Below are 21,985 nucleotides of genomic sequence, written 5' to 3'. Positions count from 1 at the left end.
GGGTCAGAGAGAGAAGCTGACTTCTCACTGACAGGGAGCCCAATGTGGGACTCGATCCCAGGGCCTTCCAAGATCATGACCTGAGCTGAAGACAGTTTCTTAACAAAGTGAGCCACCCAAGCACCCTGTTCTGTTTTACTTTGTTGAACTGTTAGGAAGTTGTTTCTATAGCACTTATTTTTCTCTTACATTTGGTTTCTTTTCTTTTCTTCTTCTTATTCTTCTTTTTTTTTTTTTTTTTTTTTTTTTTTTTGCTTTTTTGATGTATTCTAGACTCTAGGCAATCTTCTAACCATTCTAGTAATTGCTTAATATTAAAAACAAAATTACTAATGTCAAATAGTTCTTATTTTATTCTTATTCTTTTTTCAGAGTATCCATATTTTGTTAATGAATTTCATCTTTTAAATTTTATCTTAGGATACTAATTCCTTTTGTAAAAATTCTCAAATTATTTCCCTGTTCATTTTAGTGTTCTCTCTTTAATGTATATTCCACATATCTGGGCATGCTTTTATTTCAACATTTATACTTAAAACGCAAAGAATAGGCTGGTTGAAATGGTAGCAGGAAGGAGTTTGTTCCTTGCTAATGTATTCTCAATGGTTTTTAAATGGATAGAAGTAGAATTCCCATTTGTAGAGTAATTAATACCCATTTGCAGGATTTTGTTTATGATCTATGGGGAGGTGACCAAGGAGCACACTGCTCTCTAAAATGTAAAAACGGGGAAAGCTTTAACTCTGCAATGCTCATGCTAGATTCCTTGCAACCCTGAAGTGGTTGACTCAGTTTCCTCAGACACTTAGTGAAGATCAAAAGGGAAACAACTGTGCTGGGGGAAGAGTGTGGTAAAGGTAAAATTGTTTCTGTTACAGATCTTCAATTAATCAAGCAGTCTGTGACCTTACTTTCAACTTCTCTTTGGATCTTTGGACTGCATGCTTCTCCAGAATTCTGAAAAGATGGACTCTCAACTTCAGGTCAGTCTTCTCCTGCTTGCATTACAGGAGTTTCTTGTGGTGCTTCATTCACCTAAATGCTCATATCTACTGTTCAAATTCCTAAATTGTTTAAAATGATATTTTAAATAATAACACTCTAACTTTACTGGCAGATTTAGTTTTGTATTTTTCTAACTGTTTATATGGAATTTTAATAGAATCCAGATAAAATTTTATATGCTCAGTTTGCCATCCTGAATTGGAATCAGGTATGGATAATAGAACTCCCATAATAATTTCCCATTCTCCTCTTCCCATTTCAGAGTCTGAGCAAAGGACCCTAGGCATATTTGGCTCCGTTTAATTTTCATTTACACTCACTCCTCATTACACTCATTCATTTACACCCACTATTCTATAATTGATTTACGTTCTTAATATTTTTCCCTAAAAAAACCTGTCTTCTTTTCAGTTGTATGCCTTCAATAAACATTTGTTCATAGTTTGGACCATTCTCTTCTTGAGTGTCACTGGCCTTATTTTTTTTTATTTTATTTTAAACTATTAATAAATCATTTCTCTTAAAATTTTATACAAAGATCCATTTTTCCAGACCCACTGTTTACATTAGTGATGGATAGGGTAAAAAATAGTTATAAAGATGGTATGATGGCCCATTCTAGTTTGAAGTCAGTAGGAATGGAAAAAAAAAATGGATAGAGTCAAAAGGCATTAAAGAATAAAATCAAAAGGACTGTACTTCTACAAAACACCTGGGATTATTTTTCTAGGTCATGAAATTAAATGAAACAACTATCATTTAGTAACCTATAGAACATGAATAGACCTGAGAGAGATATCATAAAATCAGTTTTGACCTTTTATAGTTTGAATCCCTTGCAAGACATACATTAGGATGCTTATACAGATAGTTGTACTGGTGAGAATTTGGCCTCTACAGATAGTGATTATAGCAAATTCAGGAATGTGTCAACTGGACAGAAAATATAGAAGGAGAAGGAAAGATGGACCAAGACAGGGAGAGTATTGATAAATTCCATCGTGCCATCATGTAGTAGTCCACATAGAACCTGAGAACTCGGAAAAAGAGATTATGGGAGCATAAAGGACAGAAGGGGAAAAATAAAGCAAATGTGTTTAGGGAGCTACACAAGGAGGAAAGCCTAGGGGACTTGGAAGATTCATGTCTTGACTAACAAAGAAAAGCATAGGTGATATACTTAATCAATGAACATTGTAAGCACCTACTATATTCTAGGCTTTGAATTCTAGGCCCTGATGGTACAGTGCGGGAGAAACAGTCTATAGATTCAAAAAATTTAAAATGTGGCATGAAAAATGGCCATTTTGCAATTAAGTGAAAGTGTGGTATATACCAAGAGGGAAGAATATAGTATGATATTGGAGTGTATAAATAAGCATTATTTGGGGGTCATAAATGCCCTTTTGGAAAAAGTAATGCTTAAGCTATGGTGAAGAAGTGATTAATATATATTAGACTAACAAAGTTAAAGTTTATACAATTCCATAGAATAAAGAAGAAGAAGACAAAACAGAAAGTGGATGGGACCCCTAAGAGAAAAACAGTCTAGTTCCTCTGTCTATAGTTTATTAAATAAAGAAACTAAAAGTGCAGATTTTGAAATGTCTTAGAAATTTACATGAATAGCTGAACCTGTTTTTAATGTGCTGAAAAGAAGGACAGAGGAGAAGTATAGATTCAGTTTCCATGAAACTGATTGATTTTGAAACATATGCACTTATGCACTGTATGATGAGAATCAGATAGATCACAGTCTAAAGCTTTTTAGTGTGTTCAAAATTATTAATGGATGACAATTTTAAAGATTTGATAATTAGATTTAAACTCTTACACTTTGAACAATATATGAATTTAAAACACTAACAGTTAATAAAGAAGTGACTTGGTTTCAACTTTCCACCCCAATTTTTATGACGATTTTATTATTTTTGCAAAAACACAGAGAATATTCAAAAAACTTTGAAAAAGCCACATTTTCTATAAATTGAGGAATATACATCATCTTAGTTAGATCGTGTTCTTAATAACAGCACTTAAACTTAAGTATCTAATCTATACAACTTCTTAAGTGATCTCCATAGTTTTCTTGACCTTTTAGTAGACAAAATTTTCAGGGAGAAGATCATCTTGATAAGTTCTTAAAAGTCAAAAGGAAATCTAAAGGCTATTTTTAAGATTTGGAAAAGGCCAAAACACTTAAAATCTTGCAACATTGTATTTTTTTCACACTATAGAAACTATGTTCAAATGGCAGTTTCAGAATGAAATCATTTTAAATTTGTCACCATGTGGCAAGTTGCTTTCTAAATTCTTAAAATAACTGTTTCTACACTAGTATGTTAGAGATTTGAGAAAAATAACTTATTTCTAAGTCACCTGATGTGTAACTAAACACAAGGGGCTAGGTATTTTATATATATAGAATGCACATTATAAATTGTACAGTAGGTAATATATAATCACCTATATAAATATGTGTAATGGATGCACACAGATGTGTATATGTACACACATGTCCATAGACATTCTTATACACGTTCCAAATACTAGCAGATAGCTTCAGATATTTTTGCTATGGCAATTTGGATAACTAATGCAAAACTTTAAGAAAAGTTTTACAAACTTAGAAGAAATTTCATACTTCTATTAGAAAACAAAGAACATTAAAAATGAAAAAGAATTTTATTGAGAAGCCAAAAGACTTTCTTTTGATATTTGTATAAGTCTTTAAAAGTTAAAAAGAACTCACAGATTAGAATTTCAAGTCATTTTCACCAAAGACCAAGATTTCACGGAGATACCGAAGGAGTAGGTAAAAGAGTAGAGGGGGGAAAAAAAGGAAAGAGAGAAAGGTCAGGGGCTCTGAGCATTTGTTTCCACTTTATCCAAAATAAATAGGTTTCTTTATTAACATTACATATTGAGGTCCTGAGTTTCTTTTTTATCAAAAAGAAGCAGCAGCAAACAAATTTAGGGGAGGAAATGGAAAAGGGTTGGGGGGGGGGACATCTATTCCAAATCTGGTCTCTTCATCACTAAATAGAAACAAAAACAAAAATTCCAAGAGGATGGGATTTGAGCAGTATCTGTGAACAGCCCTGGAATCTCATTGGTCATTTCAACTCTACCCCCAACTCTCTAGGTATTTTGCTTTCCTTTTTAAGGACAGAAAAGATGGAGTACTTGTTTCTTATTAATCTTTTTTATCTATGTGATAGAATAATTATCGCTTGGTAAAATACCTTTGAATTGCTTGAACTTGGTAAGGTAAATGATCATAGATGTGATGGGAGAACAATAGTTTCAATGAAAGACCCTTTCATCACTTCAACCCATTGACACCTAAGACCATTTAAAACTCTGAAGTTCTGAAGGATGGGTTATCTAGATTTAGTTCAAACATCTGTAAAGTTCTAAATGTAAAGACTTTAAAATATGCAAAGGCAGCAGGTGTATTTACAATGAGATATAACTCAAGTTAGAATTTCCCTGAGAGTGTTTTAAATTAAACATTAGGACAACATAGAAAAAAGGGAGTTTACTTCTCTCTAGAAAAAGGAAGATGAGAGAACTTCATTGAGCAATCCTACATAAAGACCAATAAGTGTCCTTGACTTTTTCCCCAAGGAGACATTATCTTTATCATGATGCACCATAAGCAAACCTGCTCTTTAATCTGGAAGGGCATACTATATATTCCAAGGCTATACAAATATCCTTGAAAAGATGATCTGGAACAAGTTAGTCAGTGTGTCTGCTCACAAGATGGACAGGAATGTGAGGGACTTATGGAGAATTGCCTCCCAACAGAGGCAGTGCAGCTACTGCAATAAGCCAGATGAGAGATGCCACGAGTAGGGGAGCAACCATGAGAATTAAAGGAAGAAGAATAAAACCAAAAACATCACATACGTGGGTTAAAAGAACTGAAGAGAGATTGTTTGAAAAAGGAGAAAAAAAATGTCTGAGGATTGGTATATGGAGAAAGGATAGATATTTTCGAGAGCAAAAATAACTATACTTGGATAGTTGCTATATTTTTTAATTGTTTTTATTGGAGCAAAGTACATATAACCTTTGCCATTTTACCCATTTATTTTTATTTATTTATTTTTTAAGTAATCTCCACGCCCAGCATGGAGCTCCAATTCATGACCCTGAGATTAAGAGTCACATGCTCTACCAACTGAGCCAGCCAGGTGCCTGTGTAGATGCTACCTTGATCATTAATTGACAAATAAAAAATGGCCCAGAAATTCGTATATAAATAATTCACAAAAATAATGCATTTTAATCTTTGTCAGTTTAAATATTAAACTTTTTACTTAGAAATTTAATGTAGAAAATATCATTTCTATATAAAGAATATTATCTTTGTTATTGAATCTTATATGTAGTATTTGATTTGCTTGATAATCAGCTCCTTGGATGCAAAGTACATTTTAGTTGTGAGAAGAAAAGAGCTAAATGATAGGCAAATACATTTAACTAATAAATAACATTGAATTTAGTATGCATTCTAAGAAGTCTGGAATAATGTTAAAAGACAGTCATAGTTATATATATTTCACTATGAAAAAATTACAATTATTTTTACTTCATGCTATATATAATGGATACATGATTTATTTTAACTGCTGCAGTTGACAATTTACTTATCAACAAAAAATGAAATCCATTATTTTTTGTATTAGTAATCTGAACTATAAAAGCATGTAGAAGTTAACAGAAGCTTTATTTGTACTCACAGAAAATCCAAACTCTATGTCAAAGAAAAAAGGTAGATATTAAGAGTGAAAATTTGCAGTGTGATTTTGGATTGATAATTTAAATCAGTTTGAAAATATGCAAAAGCAGGCGTGCCTCGATGGCTCAGATGGTTGGGTGGTGGGCTCTTGGTTTCTGCCCAAGTCATGATCTCCCAGTCAGGAGATAGAGCCCCTTGTTGGGCTCCCCATGGGCTCCTGTGAGAAGTCCACTTCCTCTCTACCCATCTCCACTCACCACCATGCATGCTCTCTCTCTCTAAAGTAAGTAAATAAATCTTTAAAAAAAGAGAGAAATATACAAAAGCAAATAAAACTTGCATATACTCTTTTAATAATATTTATATGGTAGATGCTTTATGAAGTAAGACTTAGAAAAAGCAGTGCTATAATAATGTTCATGATTTATTTATTTATTAATTCATAATCAGACTGCTTGGACTTTAAAAATGGATTTTAAATACTCAGGGGTGGGGGGAATGAGGTCCTTGGTAGTCATACATCTACATTATAACTCAAAATGATATTGAAACTTTTTACTTAAGAGCATTGATTGTTTCTAATTTTTTTTCTTAATTTTGTGGTATTTTACATCTTATTGTTTCCCAATTCATAATCAATTGTATTACTCCAAAATTCAGGCAAAAGAACTGACATGAACGGAACTTTATCAGATAAAATTCACTGTAGAAGATAAAACAAAATTTCATCATATTTAAGATGAAAATAGCTTCCTGATGTTACGGAAAGCTGTGCTCTGAAAATTGAGATTTCTGATGTCATTTCCAGTTTTATAATTTTTTGGTTTTATAACCTGATCCCCTTCCCTATAACCTGTTCTAAATTTTTATTTAGAGGGATAGAAAGAAAATTAGGGCAAGAAAATGGTTAAAAGAAGGAAGGACAAGAGGCAAGGAAGAAAACAAATCACTTCTGTGCTGGTTTGTAAAATGGCCAAGGGCAACCTTAAAACTACCAGAGGAAGAATGGGTAGACTCTGCCCTTGCTCCCCCCACCCCCCCTTGACATGGAAATTCAAAATGCTAATTCTGAATAAACCACAGAATTTTTAAAAATTATGATGAAACAAAGCTTCATTCAGATGGAAGCACCTTAACAGCACCTTAACCTGAATCAAATTATCATAAAACATTTAAAATAAAGAAAGATCTGATTGAGTCTACTGATAGTAGTTTGTGACCTAAAAGGCCTAAGTCATTCAAAAAAGAAATGGAAAAAAAAAAAAAAAAAAAACTTTAAGGATAAGATTAATCCTAGTGGGGAATTTACTTAAAGTGAGTTTGCAAAAATACTTTTTTGTTTCATTTCACTGTATAGACACAGCTTCTGAGAAAGCTGAGCTTCTTTACTTCTTCATCTTCTATTCTGGCTAAAATAGAAGAGTTGGAAGAGGCACTGTTCCTGCACCTCCCTCCTACAGATACCTACGTGTCACTTGTATCCTGTAAATCTAAATCGTTTCCCAAAGAGGTGAGCAGTTGCAGGACACCTGATACTACCTGTCCACTATCCCACCACAGCTAAACACTTTTCAGGGTCATTTCATTTTCTTCCTTAGAAGGTAGTGCTACTTCTTTTAAGCAAACTGATTAATATTATTAAGAAATTAATAGCTTTCCTGCAATTGAAATTTCCAAAGCCCTGTTCTTTCTGACAATATATTTAAAGCAATTAAAGAGCTTGCAGCTATTCAGTTAAACTTAAAAAATATTTCCCAAAAGAAAGGCAATTCTTTTACAGCTATTTCTGCTAGTCTTAGACTAGTCTTACAATCAGAACTAACACAACTGCCAGCGATACATTCATAAAGAAGAATTTTTAGACGATGAACTGAAAGAGAAAAAAAAGCAACAATAGCCAATTTTTGTGACACTTCCTCAGGAAACCGTCTTTCATTGGTCAAACGTTTAAAACATTCAATGACAGATTTATGGTATTACAAATAGGGGATATGTACATAAATGTTAGAAAGGGAATACATTTTTGACAATGGCTTATAGACCTTGTATCTTTGAAGTAAGAAGTGTTTCTTGAAATTTAATAATAAACGTATTTTTGAAGGCATAGCACTAAGTTCCTGGAAGATAAGTATAGCCACTTGATTCGTTTTATTCAAAGGATATCTCTATATATTTTTTTCCTTTTTAAGGAGATGCACCTATTCTTGTCAGTGTAGATATGGGTGAAGAGATGCAACAGGCCACCGTTCAACCAGATCAGGGTGTTTAATCCACTGATCAAAGAGAATGATACATTTGGGGAGAGGATCTTCGTTTTGTAAATACCCTAAATGCAATTTTTTGAAGGTACTTAAACAATTTTATTTGAAGGATATGTATACAAACCTGTATAGTGGCATATATGACTTGATACATGGTATACAAATACATATTGGGTAGCTTATTCCCTGTTATTTTTATATTTCTTTTCACCTTAAGAAAAAATGCTCTTAGATGAAAAAATAGAAGATTAGATTCAGAAAAAAATGTTGGATTTAAAAAGGAAATACATACAAAAATAATTCACATTATTTATTTAATTCTGTTTTTTGTACTTGTGACTTTAGACTACATTTTTTTCTTCCTTAAGAATGAAGCTACCTGTCTACGGCCATACCACCCTGAACGCGCCCGATCTCGTCTGATCTCGGAAGCTAAGCAGGGTCGGGCCTGGTTAGTACTTGGATGGAAGAATGAAGCTACTTACATTCACATTTAATGCATGATTATTAAGTTAGTCCAATTGATAAATTAATAATTTCTATTATCCATCTGTAATTCTGCCTTTCAACTGATCTATGTGAATAGAAAAAAGCAACTGTCAAAATATAAATTAGAAAATAATCACTGTTTCCAAGATATTTAAATTAATTAACTATAGGATTAATTGTCCTACTTTTTTGCTAGTTTTTATTTCTTTATTTTGTGCCACAGTTCTGGGATAAATCAGTTATGTCATGCAGTACCACTAAATTGGCCAAAGATCAGTAACATCAAAATAAATTTAGAAATAAATACAATAGCCATTGATCATTTTTTATGATTACATTATTAGCATATGATTCAAAACGTTTTATTTCCAGACAGTTATGGTAAAAATGTTTTTTATGAGTTTAATGTTAAGCCTTAGGGACTGTCAAAAGTAAACTATATCTTACTTAGGATTAGTAATGAAAATGATTTGGAAATTGTCCAAGAGCAGAAAGCATAAGGTGTGGAAGAGAGCAAAGTCTATGTACTATCCCAGGATATTGGAACATGTCGAGAAAGATGATTGTTTTAGTTCAAACTACTATAATAAAAAGCCATATACTGGCTGCTTTAAACAAACAAACAAACAAACAAAACATTTATTTCTCACAGTTCTAGAAGCAGGAAATTCCAGGATTAAGGTGCTGACAGATTCGGTTTCTGAAATGAGCCCTCTTCTTGGTTTGTAAATGGTTACATTCTTGCTGTACCACTCATGATGTTCGAAAGGGAAGGAAGGGGACAGAGACAGAGAGACAAAAAGACATCTCCTGCCTCACTTTTTATAAGACTTTAATTCCATCATGAAGATCCCACCCTCATGACCTAATCTAACCCTAATTACCTGTCAAAGGCACTATTTCCAAACACCATCTCAATGGGGGTTGAGGCCTAAACAAATGAACAGGGGGGAGACATATTCAGTCTATAGCAATGACTGATAAATTCCAATCAGTGAAGGAGCGAGGTGATTAAAGAATTTTTACAAGCATTGATAGATAATATTATATTTTTATTAGTTTCTTTTTCTTCAATATATATTGTCTGTTAACACAGTGTTATAGTAAATCCTGTTCACTACGAATACCTCATAAGTCCCCCACTACCATGATCACCCAATAGTGACCAAAGAGATCTGAGTAGGTGCAGAGTAATGAGAAAATAGCAGGGTAAGATAAATTTCATGTCATAATAACATTCCATTAGGACCAAGGATTGAAATCTTGGATGGTCAAGTAAGAATAATCATGATTTTTCTTGAAAATTTCAAAAACTGTGGCGTGACTTTGAAGTTCCTATAGGTCACTGGATAAAATACTTAAATTTAGTTAAATCTCAGACTATCAAGCCAATATTTGGCTCACAGTATTTGGTTTATGTTGATGTCTCTTGTGGTTGAATTTTATAATATAAACTATTTTACAGTAACTTATAAACCATCTTACAATAACCCACTTTTAAAAATCATTATTAATACTTTTAAGGTATAAAAATATTAATTGCTGTAGACAACAGTATGATTTGGGCACTTTTTTGCTTTTTTTTTTTTTTTAACAATTGGTCCAACATATTAAAGGGCTTTTGATCCTTAACATAAACTCTTATTTGCTTAAATCTATTTAGGAACATTTTAGATGGGAGATTTGAGGCAAGCTATAATGTGGTAGAGATAAAAAATATTTTTGAGAATTTGGGTGCAAAAGACTAACTAAATTTTGCAGGCCGATAGGGAAATGTTACTTGTACAAATCTGGAAATCTACTCAGCTATATCCTCAAAGAATCATATTACCTCCTTGAATTCATTATAGTCTCAATTTTGATCCCAGACTTATAATTTCATAAATTATTTCTTGTTAGATTCTCAGAAAGTCTTGGAGAATGTGGATTCATACTAGTAAACCCCACAAGAGACTGACAGATACTGACTATATAGAATATTGCATCTTTTTAAGCAAAACTATAATTATAGGACCCAAGAAATTAGTTCTTTGACTATGTTTGAGTAGAATGTTTTACTTTATGGGAAAGAAAATTATCCAAAACTTTCTTAATGAGAAAAGACTTAGAATAAAAATATTAATTAACTTATTTAATTTTATGTGATAGTGGTTGCATTCATCTATAAAATAGAGATAAAAGTCATCTTCAGATCTCTCTGGTTGATTCTCTAATGATTAGAAGATTTTTTTTTTTCACTAAAGTTCCTTTTGCTGCTTTGTTTCCTGGAACCAGAATAGTATATCCAAATATATTGATGGAAGAAGTAAAAACAAACAAACAAATAAACAAAAACAAAACAAACAAAAAACACTGGGGACAGGGTTTGGTACCAGTTCTCAGTGTATATGGCCGTCTCCTCCCAGGGTTACAGAGTGGACCCATATCAATGCAGCATGGATGAAACAAAGAGCTATACTGTCAACAATATAGTTGATCAGCAGGAAAAAGGCATTTACTAGGCCTCCCAGTTATTACAGTTCTCACTGTAGCATGGAAGTAATGCATATATTGCCCAGCCTCCATGGAATGAAAGATAATGAAGCTGAGATCCAGCACCATGAGGGAGAGTCTCTATCCAAGGGAAAGGAAAGAGAGTAGAGAGGCTTTGTGGGGGCTGAGTTGCCCCATGACAAAGACAGACTGGCTGACAGACAACCTGTCTGCGGTACTATGAGTCAAGACCAAAGGAGTACAAACAGACACATTATGGAAGGACAGACATTGAGGCCTAAATAAGCCAAATTAACACAATGTGTGTTCAGTGCTTGAGATTTCAGTAAGCGATACCAACAAACTATATAGGAACCTGAGAAAGCACTAATGTGGAAGCCAAAGGGCAAAGAAAAAAGCAATTGATGCTTTGTGTGTGGGTTCCAAGTATCCCTTCACATTCTGCTGCAGTTTCATGCATGCCCTGAGTCAGCCAAATGTCCTTTTGAGGATGAGAGAATATCCCAGAAGAATGGATTTTTATCTAAAAGAGTGCCTAAAGTAGACTATTTAAATTAGAAAAGACTGATGTACTACAGTATTTTACCTAAGAAGCCATAATTCGTAAGATGCAATCTAATTGTAAAGATATTAATTTAAAAAGAAAAAGACTTTAAGATTAAAGAAAATACTATTAATAAATATGTTTAAAATTATCTGTCACCCTCTACCCTATCCTACAGGGTATTATCTTGGCTCTCTTGCCTGGAATAAATCAAATTTAAATGGGACCTCTCAATGCTTAGAATAATGATCCATAAGAAGAATTGTCTATTCAACCAGGAATCATTTCAGCAGTCTAAACAATTAACCTGAATTAAGTATTTTCATTGTTTTCTTCCTCTTCCATTTTTATTTCCTGAAGTGCCCTACTTTCCCTACCTTATATGTGTCTGATGTCACAGACTACAGCAAAATTCTATTACCCAATTTGTTCTAACTGCATGGGAAAGTGGCTCTGTCAACACTACTGAGGGTTGGGATATATCCATTAAGTGCACTTTAATTAACACCAGAACATTTGCTAAGATAGTTATTTGGATTTATGATATAATTATCAATACGTATCTGGAATTGAAATGTGTGTCAGGGAACACTTAGTAGCTTCTTTATGAAGCTTTCCCTTTGAGATATGTATTAAGGTAATAGGAAGGTTTTCTGGGTTTATGTAGTTGGACTGCTAACTCAGATCATTGCCAGTTAATTCCTGTTTTCCATAGCCATCTTTCTGTTATTTAAGTTTTAAATTCATTGATGCATTCTCTTTTTATATTTGCAATATTCAGGACTATACTTGATGTTCAGAGGACATTCTGTGTTGTTAGTCTAATATGGGGACACTTTTACTCTATTTGCATATATTTTGAAACTTGAGTTCCCCCCTTTATTATATCACAGAAATACTCTTTTCTATACATTTACAAATATTTCTTGATATAGATATACTCAGATGTACTTCAAGTTACTGAGTTCTTGGATTCACCATACATTTAAACCTGTGATTTTCATGTGTGGTTTATATTGTCCACTAGGAAGACACCTTAAAAATTTGTAGAAGTGGGGCACCTGGGTGGATCAGTGGGTTAAAGACTCTGCCTTCAGCTCATGTCATGATCCCAGGGTCCTGGGATTGAGCCCCGCATCAGGCTCTCTGCTCAGCGGGGAGCCTGCTTCCCCTTCTCTCTCTCTCTCTGCCTGCCCCTCTGCCTACTTGTGATCTCCGTCTGTCAAATAAATGAATAAAATTTTTAGAAAAAAAATTTGTAGAAGAGTTTTTGTTTGTCAGGATGGTTTTGAACGCTTTTTATATTCAATGACTGGGGAACAAGGATGCATAAAGTCTTGGCTCAGGTCATGATCCTAGGCTCCTGGGATCCAGTCCTGAGTCTCCTGTTGGGCCTTTTGCTCAGCAGGGAGTCTGCTTCTCCCTGTGCCTGTCACCCCCCCGCCTGACTTCTGTGCACGTACACTATCTCCCTGCCTCCCTGTCAAATTATTAAATAAATAAATAAATAAAATCTTAAAAAAAAGAAAAAGACTCTTTATACAGGTAAGTGTTATGACACAGGATTTTGAAATGACCTATAAAGCATTGTATGCGCCATAAATCTATTTACATTTTATCTTAGCATAGGACTTAACTCCATTTCATATATGAACTGAAAATCTTTTTGAATAATCTCAAATACACTTATTAAAGAAAGTTCCACTTATTCACCATATTAGTTATTTATCCAATAGTGCTACATCAGAAATCAGCGACAAATTCAGTCACATACAACTATCTACATTTATTTCTTGTTTTTTTTGTCAACTGATTTGATAGTCAAGGTTTTAGATCACTTAGAGTAGAATTGTCTACATCTGAAAGTTGCAATCAGATCTGCTGCAACAGTCTCCTATCCTCTGTGGGCCAGAGACAATCTGAAACATGTTCTTTTTGTTCAAATATAGGTGCATAAAACATATAGCTCAAATGAATGAGCATAGTTCAAATCTGTGTTCATATGGCATCTATTAACATTAGTTAGCCAGAGCAAGACACATGGTCAAACCAGAGAATCAAACAGTGGGGAAGTATACCCACTCATCATGAGGTCAAAGCAAGACATGTAACCAAGTCCAGCATTAATGAGGCAAGAAAGGACATGTATCCCTAGGGGTGTGAGGGGAACAGTCTAAAAGCTTTCTGGAAAATAAACTAAAACAATAAGAATTATGTTGATTTTTAAAATTCAATTATAATATATAATAATATATAGCATATGTAATATATACTGTATTGCATATTAATATATTATATATAATAATATATAGAACATATATTAACATACAATGTTATATTAGTTTATGGTGTACAATATAATGATTCAGCAATTCTGTACATTAGTTAGTGCTCATCACAATAAGTGTTCTCTTAGTTCACCGCACTTATTTCATCTATTTATTTTATTTAAAAAATTTAGAGAATTAGATCATATAATCTGTGACCCTTACTGAAGACAGTAAGGTATTTTAAAGGTATTTTTAAAAATAATTATAATATCAAGTATACATACAATATTAAAGATGGGCTATTAATATTCAGTGTGATCCATATCATGGCTCATAAAATAAACATTAAAAATTAGAAAAAATTGACATCATATATAGGAGGCTCTCTGTCCATGTAGTATAAGGAAAATAGCCTTCTAATATATCCATATTCTGATCCCCTAAACTTATTAATATTTTATTTTACATATCAAGAGATTTTGCTGATGTGACTAAATTAAGGATTTTGAGATAGGAAGATTATTTCAGATTACCTGAATAGTCCCAGGGATCATTGTAAGATAGGAGAGTCAGAGTCAGAGAAGGTTGTGTCTATAGAAGTAGATGTCAGTGTGGCACCTTTGTTGAAGGAGGTCCACGAGTTGTGAAATGTAGGCAGCCCCTAGAAGCTAAAAAAAAACAAGGAAACAGAACCCCAGGAACCTCCAGAAGGAACATGATCTTACCAAAACCCTGGTTTTAAGACAGTAAAAATGATTTCAGCCTTCTGAATTCCAGAACTGTAAGATATTAACTTCATTACCACTAAATTTGTGGTAATTTATCACAGCAGCATAGGAAACTAGTACACACATACCCTGATTTTAAGACTTACTTTAGACATGTTGAAAGATGGCAAAAGAGTAGCAGACTGAGATGATATCTGGTAGAAGGAGATCAGATAGTTTAACAAACCATTCTGAACACCTACAAATCCAATAGGAAATCGAAGAGAAGAAGAGCAGCAATTTTAGAAACAGAAAATCAACCACTTTCTGGAAGGTAGGACCAAAGCATAGGGAAGATAGACCACAGGGTGAGGGGTAGGACCTGTAGGACCAAAGCGATGGGAAGATAGACCACAGGGTGAGGGGCCAGCTCCTGGCAAGTGGTGGAGCAATGGAGCACAAAATCAGAACTTTTAAAAGTCTGCTCCACTGAGCGACATTGCTCCAGAGGCCAAGCTGGGGTGAAGCCCCAGTGGGACAGCATGGTCTCAGGTCCTGCGGGGCCGACACTGGAGTTCAGAGTGTGGCTGGAGGCCAGGGAGACTGGAGTGATTGAGCGCTTTTCTTTGAAGGGGAGCTAAGGATGGGGCCACAAGCTCTTGGCTCCTCTGGGCCGGAGATTGAGAGGCTGCCATTTTCATTCCCATCCTCCGGAACTCTACTGAAAGTGTTCAGGGAACAAAAGCTCCTGAAAGTGGACCTGAGCAGATTACTTAGCTCAGCCCCTGGCAAGTGGGGTGCAATTCTACTTCAGGTAAAGACACTTGAGAATCACTACAATAGGCCCCTCCCCCAGAAGATCAACCAGAAGTCCAGCCAAGACCAAGTTCACTTATCAAGGAGAACAGCAGAATTCCAGAGGAGGAGAAAGCAAAGCATAGAATTCATGGCTTTCTCCCCATGATTCTTTATTTTTGCAAAGTTAATTAATTTTTTAATTTTATTTTTTTTTCTTATTCTAATTTTTTAAACTTTTACTCTTTCTTCTTTTAACGTTTTTTTAACTAGTTTATCTTAATAATACCTTCCATAAAATAAATCTTTTTGAACCTTCATTATTATAGGCACATTTTATCCTTCATTGTGTCAAACTTTATTTTTTGCATACACATAGTGTTTTTTCTTCTAAAAAAATTGGGATACTACTTCTAATACATCAAAATATACCCTAAATCTAGCACAGGGCTTTGTTCTAGTCTCCAGCTTGAGCAACTTCTTTCCACTTTCTTTTTCTTTCTTTTCCCAAACAACTTATCGACTCCTTTTTTAGAATTTTTTTTGAAATTTTCACCTTTATAGTCATATTCCATCCCTTAATCATGTTTACCCTTATTTTGTGTATATATATATATACACAATATATATATATATATATATATATACACATTTTTTTCTTTATTTCTTTAAAATTTGGGGAGGTAGTTTTTTTTAAGATTTAATTTATTTATTTGAGAGAGAGAGATCACAAGTAGGCAGAGAGGCAGGCAGAGAGAGAAAGAGGAGGCAGGCTCCCTGCTGAGCAGAGAGCCTGACGCAGGACTCGATCCCAGGACCCTGAGATCATGACCTGAGCCAAAGGCAACAGCTTAACCCACTGAGCCACCCAGGTGCTCTGGGGGAGGTAGTTTCTTCAAAGAGATCAAAATACTCCCAAAATTAAGTGGGTGGCTCTGTTCTATTCACCAGTCTAATATATATATCTTCTTTTTTCTTTCTCTTAATTTTTTTTTCTGAACTTCTTTTACCCCCTTTTTCCCCCCCATGAATTGGGATCTCTTCTGATTTGGTTAAGGCACATTTTCCTGGGGTCTTTCCCACCCTTTTAGTATTTTATTTGCTCCTTCATATATTCTTATCTGAATAAAATGACAAGACAGAAAAACTCACCACAAAAAAAAGAACAAGAGGCAGTACCAAATGCTAGGGACCTAATCAATATGGACATGGGTAATATGTCAGATCTAGCATTCAGAATGACAATTCTCAAGGTGCTATCCAGGCTCGAAAAAGGCATGGAGGATATTAGAGAAACCCTCTCGAGAGATATAAAAGCCCTTTCTGGAGAAATAAAAGAATTAAAATCTAACCAAGTTGAAATCAAAAAAGCTATTAATGAGGTGCAATAAAAAATGGAGGCTCTCACTGCTAGGATAAATGAGGCAGAAGAAAGAATTAGTGATATAGAAGACCAAATGACAGAGAATAAAGAAGCTGAGCAAAAGAGAGACAAACAACTACTGAACCACGAGGGGAGAATTCGAGAGATAAATAACACCATAAGATGAAACAGCTTTAGAATAATTGGTATTCCAGAAGAAGAAGAAAGAGAGAAGGAAGCAGAAGATATATTGGAGTGAATTATTGTAGAGAATTTCCTTAATATGGCAAAGGGAACAAGCATCAAAATCCAGGAGGTGCAGAGAACCCCCACCTCAAAATCAATAAGAATAGGTCCACACCCCGTCATCTAGTAATAAAGTTTACAAGTCTTAGTGACAAAGAAAATCCTGAAAGCAGCCCAGGACAAGAAGTTTGTAACATACAATGGTAAAAATATTAGATTGGCAGCAGACTTACCCACAGAGACCTGGCAGGCCAGAAAGAACTGGCATGATATATTCAGAGCACTAAACAAGAAAAACATGCAGCCAAGAATACTATATCCAGCTAGGCTATCATTTAAAATAGAAGGAGAGATATAAAGCTTCTAGGACAAACAAAAATTGAAAGAATTTGTGAAGGCTTACTTTAAAGCTAGCAAACTAAACAAGTATTGGCAAAGGGAAAGACCAATAGAACAATGGAAGAGAATAGAGGGTCTAGGGTGCCTGGGTGGCTCACTGGGTTAAGCCTCTGCCTTCAGCTCAGGTCATAATCCCAGGGTTCCAGGATGGAGTCCCACACCAGGCTCTCTGCTCGACAGGGAGTCTGACTGCCCCCACTTTGGCCTGTCTCTCTGCCTACTTGTGATCTCTCTCTCTGTGTCAAACAATTAAATAAAATCTTAAAAAAAAAAATAGAGGGTCCACAAACAGACCCAGACAAATAAGGCCACTTGATTTTAAATAAGTGCAAATTGGGGTTCCTGGTTGGCTCAGTTGGGTGAGTGTCTGACTCTTGGTTTTGGCATAGGTCATGATCTCAGCATGAGGTGAGGTGGGGGTGTTACAGAATGTAGACACATGTCAGGCCTCATGTCTGCATGGCATCTGTTTGAGCTTCTCTCTCCCTCCCTACTTCTCACTCTCTCTCTCTCTAAAAATAAATAAACAAAATCCTTTAAAAAATTGCAAAATAAATTTAAGAAAGAATAATCTTTTGAACAAGTAGTGTAAGAACAATTGGTTATTATCATATAAAAAAACTTTTTAAAAGTGAATCTTCATCTGTGATATCTCATACAGACAAATTAAATAAAAATGCATCCTGGCATAATTGTGAAAGAAAACAAAAACATTTACAAAACTTTTAGGAGACAATGTAGGAGGAAATCTTTATGATATGGGTTAGGCAAAGGTTATAAATGACAACCAATTTTAAAATAAAAATGCATAAACTTTATCTAAGTTAAAAAAATTGCTGTAAAATTGTTAAAATTGTTAAAAAAACAAGCTGCAGACTGAGGGAAAATATTTTCAAGTCACATCTTTAAAAGAACTGATATCAACAACATGTAGGAGTACCTGGGTGGCCCACATGGTTAAGCATCTGCCTTCAGTTCAGGTCATGGGATGGTGCCCCACATCAAGCTCCTGGCTCAGTGGGGAGTCTGCTTCTCCCTCTCCCTCTGTTTCTTCCCTGCTCATGCTCTCTTTTTTTGTATTTGGCTCAAATAAATAAATAAAATCTTTAAAAACAAACAAAAAATATGTAAGGAATCCCAAAACTCAGCATTAAGAAAATAGGCAACCCAATAAAAAATGGGTAAAAAAACTAAAAATAGGAATGAAAGATATCAAATGGGTTCACAAAAGGAATGAAAGATATCAAATGTGGAATGAAAGACATCAAATGAGTTCACAAAAGTATGTTTAGAATCACTAGCTATTCAAATATACAAATGAAAACCACAGTGAGATACCACTACACATAGATTAAAATGTCGAAATTTGAAGAAACAAACAAACAAAACACAACAATAACAAAATCATAATACCAGTTGCTGGTGAAGATACAGAAAAATTGAAACTCTTATACCTTGGTGGTAAGAATGCAAAAGGATATAGCCATGCTAGAAAATAATTTGACATGATTTACAAAGTTAATCACACACTTAGCATTTGACATATCATCTTAATCTTGAGTATTTACCCAGGAGAAATGAGAATTTATATTTACATAAAATCTTTACACAAGTGTTCATTTCTATACACAATACCAAAAACTGGAAGCTATCCAAATACCTTTCAATGGATGAATGGATTAACAAATGGTGTCACATCCACACAATAGAATACTACAAAGAAATTAAAAGTAACAAACTATACAACCAATACTTTGGATGAATTTCAAAGGCATGTGAATGAAAGAAGCTAGTCTCAATAAGTTATATACCATTTGATTCCATACGTGTTTTGACATTTTTAAAAAAGATTTTATTTTTTTATTTGAGAAAGAGGAAGTGAGAGAGAGAGAGAGAGCAGAGCAGGGGGATGGGCAAAGGAAGAGGGAGAAGAAGACTCCCCACTGAGCAGGAAGCCCAACGCAGGGCTTGATTGCAGGACTCCAGGATCATGACCTGAGCTGAAAGCAGATGCTTTACCAACTAAACTACCCAGGCAACCCATGTTTTGACATTTTTAAAAAACAAAACTCGAGTGATGGATAAGAGATCAGTAGTTAAAAAAGGTTAAGTATGATAATGGCTCTGATTATAAAGGAGAATATGAGGGAATTTGGGGTGAAGAGTAAATGATGGAACTCTTCTGTATCATTTGTTGTAGTTGTTACACAAATCTAGTATGTGTTAAATTTCACGGACTTTTGGCAAGCAGCCTCTAAGATAGCCCCGAGTGATCTCAGCTTTAAGGTATTCACACCCTGTGAAATTGCCTTTCCTTGAATGGAGACTGGCCTAACAAGATGCTTCTAACCAATAGAATACAACAAAAGGTATGGGATGTCATTTGCATGATTATTATACAAGATTAAGACTTTGTATTGATATCATAGTCTCTCCCTTGCTGACATTGAAGCAAGTTAACATATTGGTAAGGCCAGGTAATAATAAAAGATGTTAGTCATTAGGCAATAGCCACCTAAGCACTGAGGTCCTCAGTGCACTAGACCTGCAGGGTCTGAAATTTTTCCTGCCTTTCTCAATTGAAAAAGGATCTCTCTTTCTTTCTCTCTTTCATACACACACACACACACACACACACACACACACACACACACACACACCACACTCTTATAAGAGTTTTTTATTTAGTTTATTTTGACTATTAGTATATAGCATTGTAACTATCTCTCGGTTCCTATTTGAATGGAATATGTTTTGTTATTCATTCATTCACTTTCAAACTACTTGTGTCTGATCTAACCTGAGTCTCTTGTAGAGAGCATATAGTTCTCTCTCTTTTGTTTTTTAATCCATTCTGAAAAGCTTTGCCTTTCCTTTGGAGAGTTAAACCACTTGCATTTAAAGTAATTACATTTAAAGCAATTAAAATAATTACAATTAAAGTAATTGCTGATGAGAAAGAACTTATGTCTTCCATTTTAGTATTTATTTCTGTATGCCTTTAAACTTATATCCCTCATTCCCTCCATTACTGTCTTCTTTGTGTTTAGTTGATTTTTATAGTGAATCATTTCGAATCCCATCTTGCTTCCTTTTGTCTATGTTCTTTAATTATTTTCTTTGTCATTATCATGCATATTACAGTTAACATCCTAAATTTATTTATTTATTTAAGATTTTATCTATTTATTTGACAGACAGAGATCACAAGTAGGCAGAGAGGCAGGCAGAGAGAGAAGGGGAAGCAGGCTCTCGCTGAGCAGAGAGCCCAATGTGGGGCTCGACCCTAGGACCCTGGGATCAAGACCTAAGCTGAAGGCAGAGGCTTTAACCCACTGAGCCACCCAGGTGCCCTGAACATCCTAAATTTATAACAGTCTAATTTTATTTACACAAAGTTAATTATAATCACATAAAAACTCTGTTCCTCTACAGCTTACATCTTCATCTTATTGTCAAAAAGTATACCTTTTTTTAAAAATATTTTGTACCCAAATAGCATAAACTTTTAATTATATTTTATGTGTTTGCTTTTTAAATCATCTAGGATATAAAGTTCAGTTATAAGCAAAAATTATAACAGTATTGGCTTTTACATTTGACCATGTATTTACTAATACCAAAGATCTTTATTTCTTCATATAGCAGTTACTGTCTAGTGTTCTTTCATTTAAACTAGAAGGATTACTTTCAGAGTTCTTGTCTAGTGGTACTAAACTACTTTGGCTTCTGTTCATCTGGGAATGTCAATAATTTCTCCCTAGTTTATAAAAGATGGTTTTTCCAGATTTAAAATTGTTTGTTTGTTTTTATATTATTTCAGTACTTTAAATATGTCACACCACAGCCATTTGCACTCCATGGTTTCTGAATGAAAAATTGGCTGTTAATTTCATTGTACATTATGAGTTGCTTCTTTCCTGCTTCTTTCGCTATCCTCTATTTATAATGTCTTTTGATACTTTGATTATAATTTGTCTAGGTAAAGGTCTCTTTGACTTTATCCTATTTGGAGTTTATTGATTTGTAGATTTATGTCCTTCATCAAATGTGGGCTATAATTCTTCTTTGTTTTCCTTCTTGAGCTTTCATAATATATATGTTGGTCTGCTTATTGGTGTCTCATGGGTCCCTTAGATTCTGTTTACTTTTCTTCATTCTTTTTTTCTTTCTGCTTCTCAGATTCAGAAAATCCAATTGTCCTATCTTCAGGTTTACTAATTCTTTCTTCAGCCTGCTCAAATCAAATCTACTGATTTTTTTTTTTTTTTTTCAATTCAGTTATTTTATTCTTCACCTTCAGAATTTATGTTCGGTTTCTTTTTGCAGTGTTGTCTATGCCTTTATTAATATTCTCATTTTTAAGAAATTATTATCCTTTGTTTGTTTGTTTGTTTCTTGTCCTGGTTTGTCCTTAGTCCTTTGAATATAATTAAGACAGTTGTTTTAAAGCTGCTGTTGTTGTGTTACCCCTAGCAGTTTTGATGTCTATGCTTCTTCATTGATGGTTTCTGCCAATTTATTTTGTCCCTGTAAATAGGAGATACACTCTAATTCTTTGTAAGTCCTATGAATTTTTGTTGTTGTTGTTGAAAACTGGGCATTTAAACATAAGTTTGGTAACACTGAATATCAAGTTCGCCCTTTCTCATGATTTGGCTTG

The 21,985-nt window shown here is 34.2% G+C and overlaps 1 long non-coding RNA gene across 1 annotated transcript in view; it reads left to right on the top strand.

Annotated features, from left to right (window-relative positions):
* The window catches only part of LOC309871739, a 173,611-nt gene that overhangs the window by 50,983 nt on the left and 100,643 nt on the right, over positions 1-21,985 (top strand). Inside the window, exon 2 of the long non-coding RNA XR_014315462.1 lies at positions 879-983. This is a non-coding gene — a long non-coding RNA (uncharacterized lncRNA). The remainder of the gene's footprint in view (positions 1-878; positions 984-21,985) is intronic.

Source organism: Mustela nivalis (assembly GCF_964662115.1).
Source record: "Mustela nivalis genome assembly, chromosome: 1".
Classification (NCBI taxonomy): domain Eukaryota; kingdom Metazoa; phylum Chordata; class Mammalia; order Carnivora; family Mustelidae; genus Mustela; species Mustela nivalis.
The sequence above is the reverse complement of the archived record's forward strand: the minus strand, read 5'-3'. Positions and strand labels throughout refer to the sequence as shown.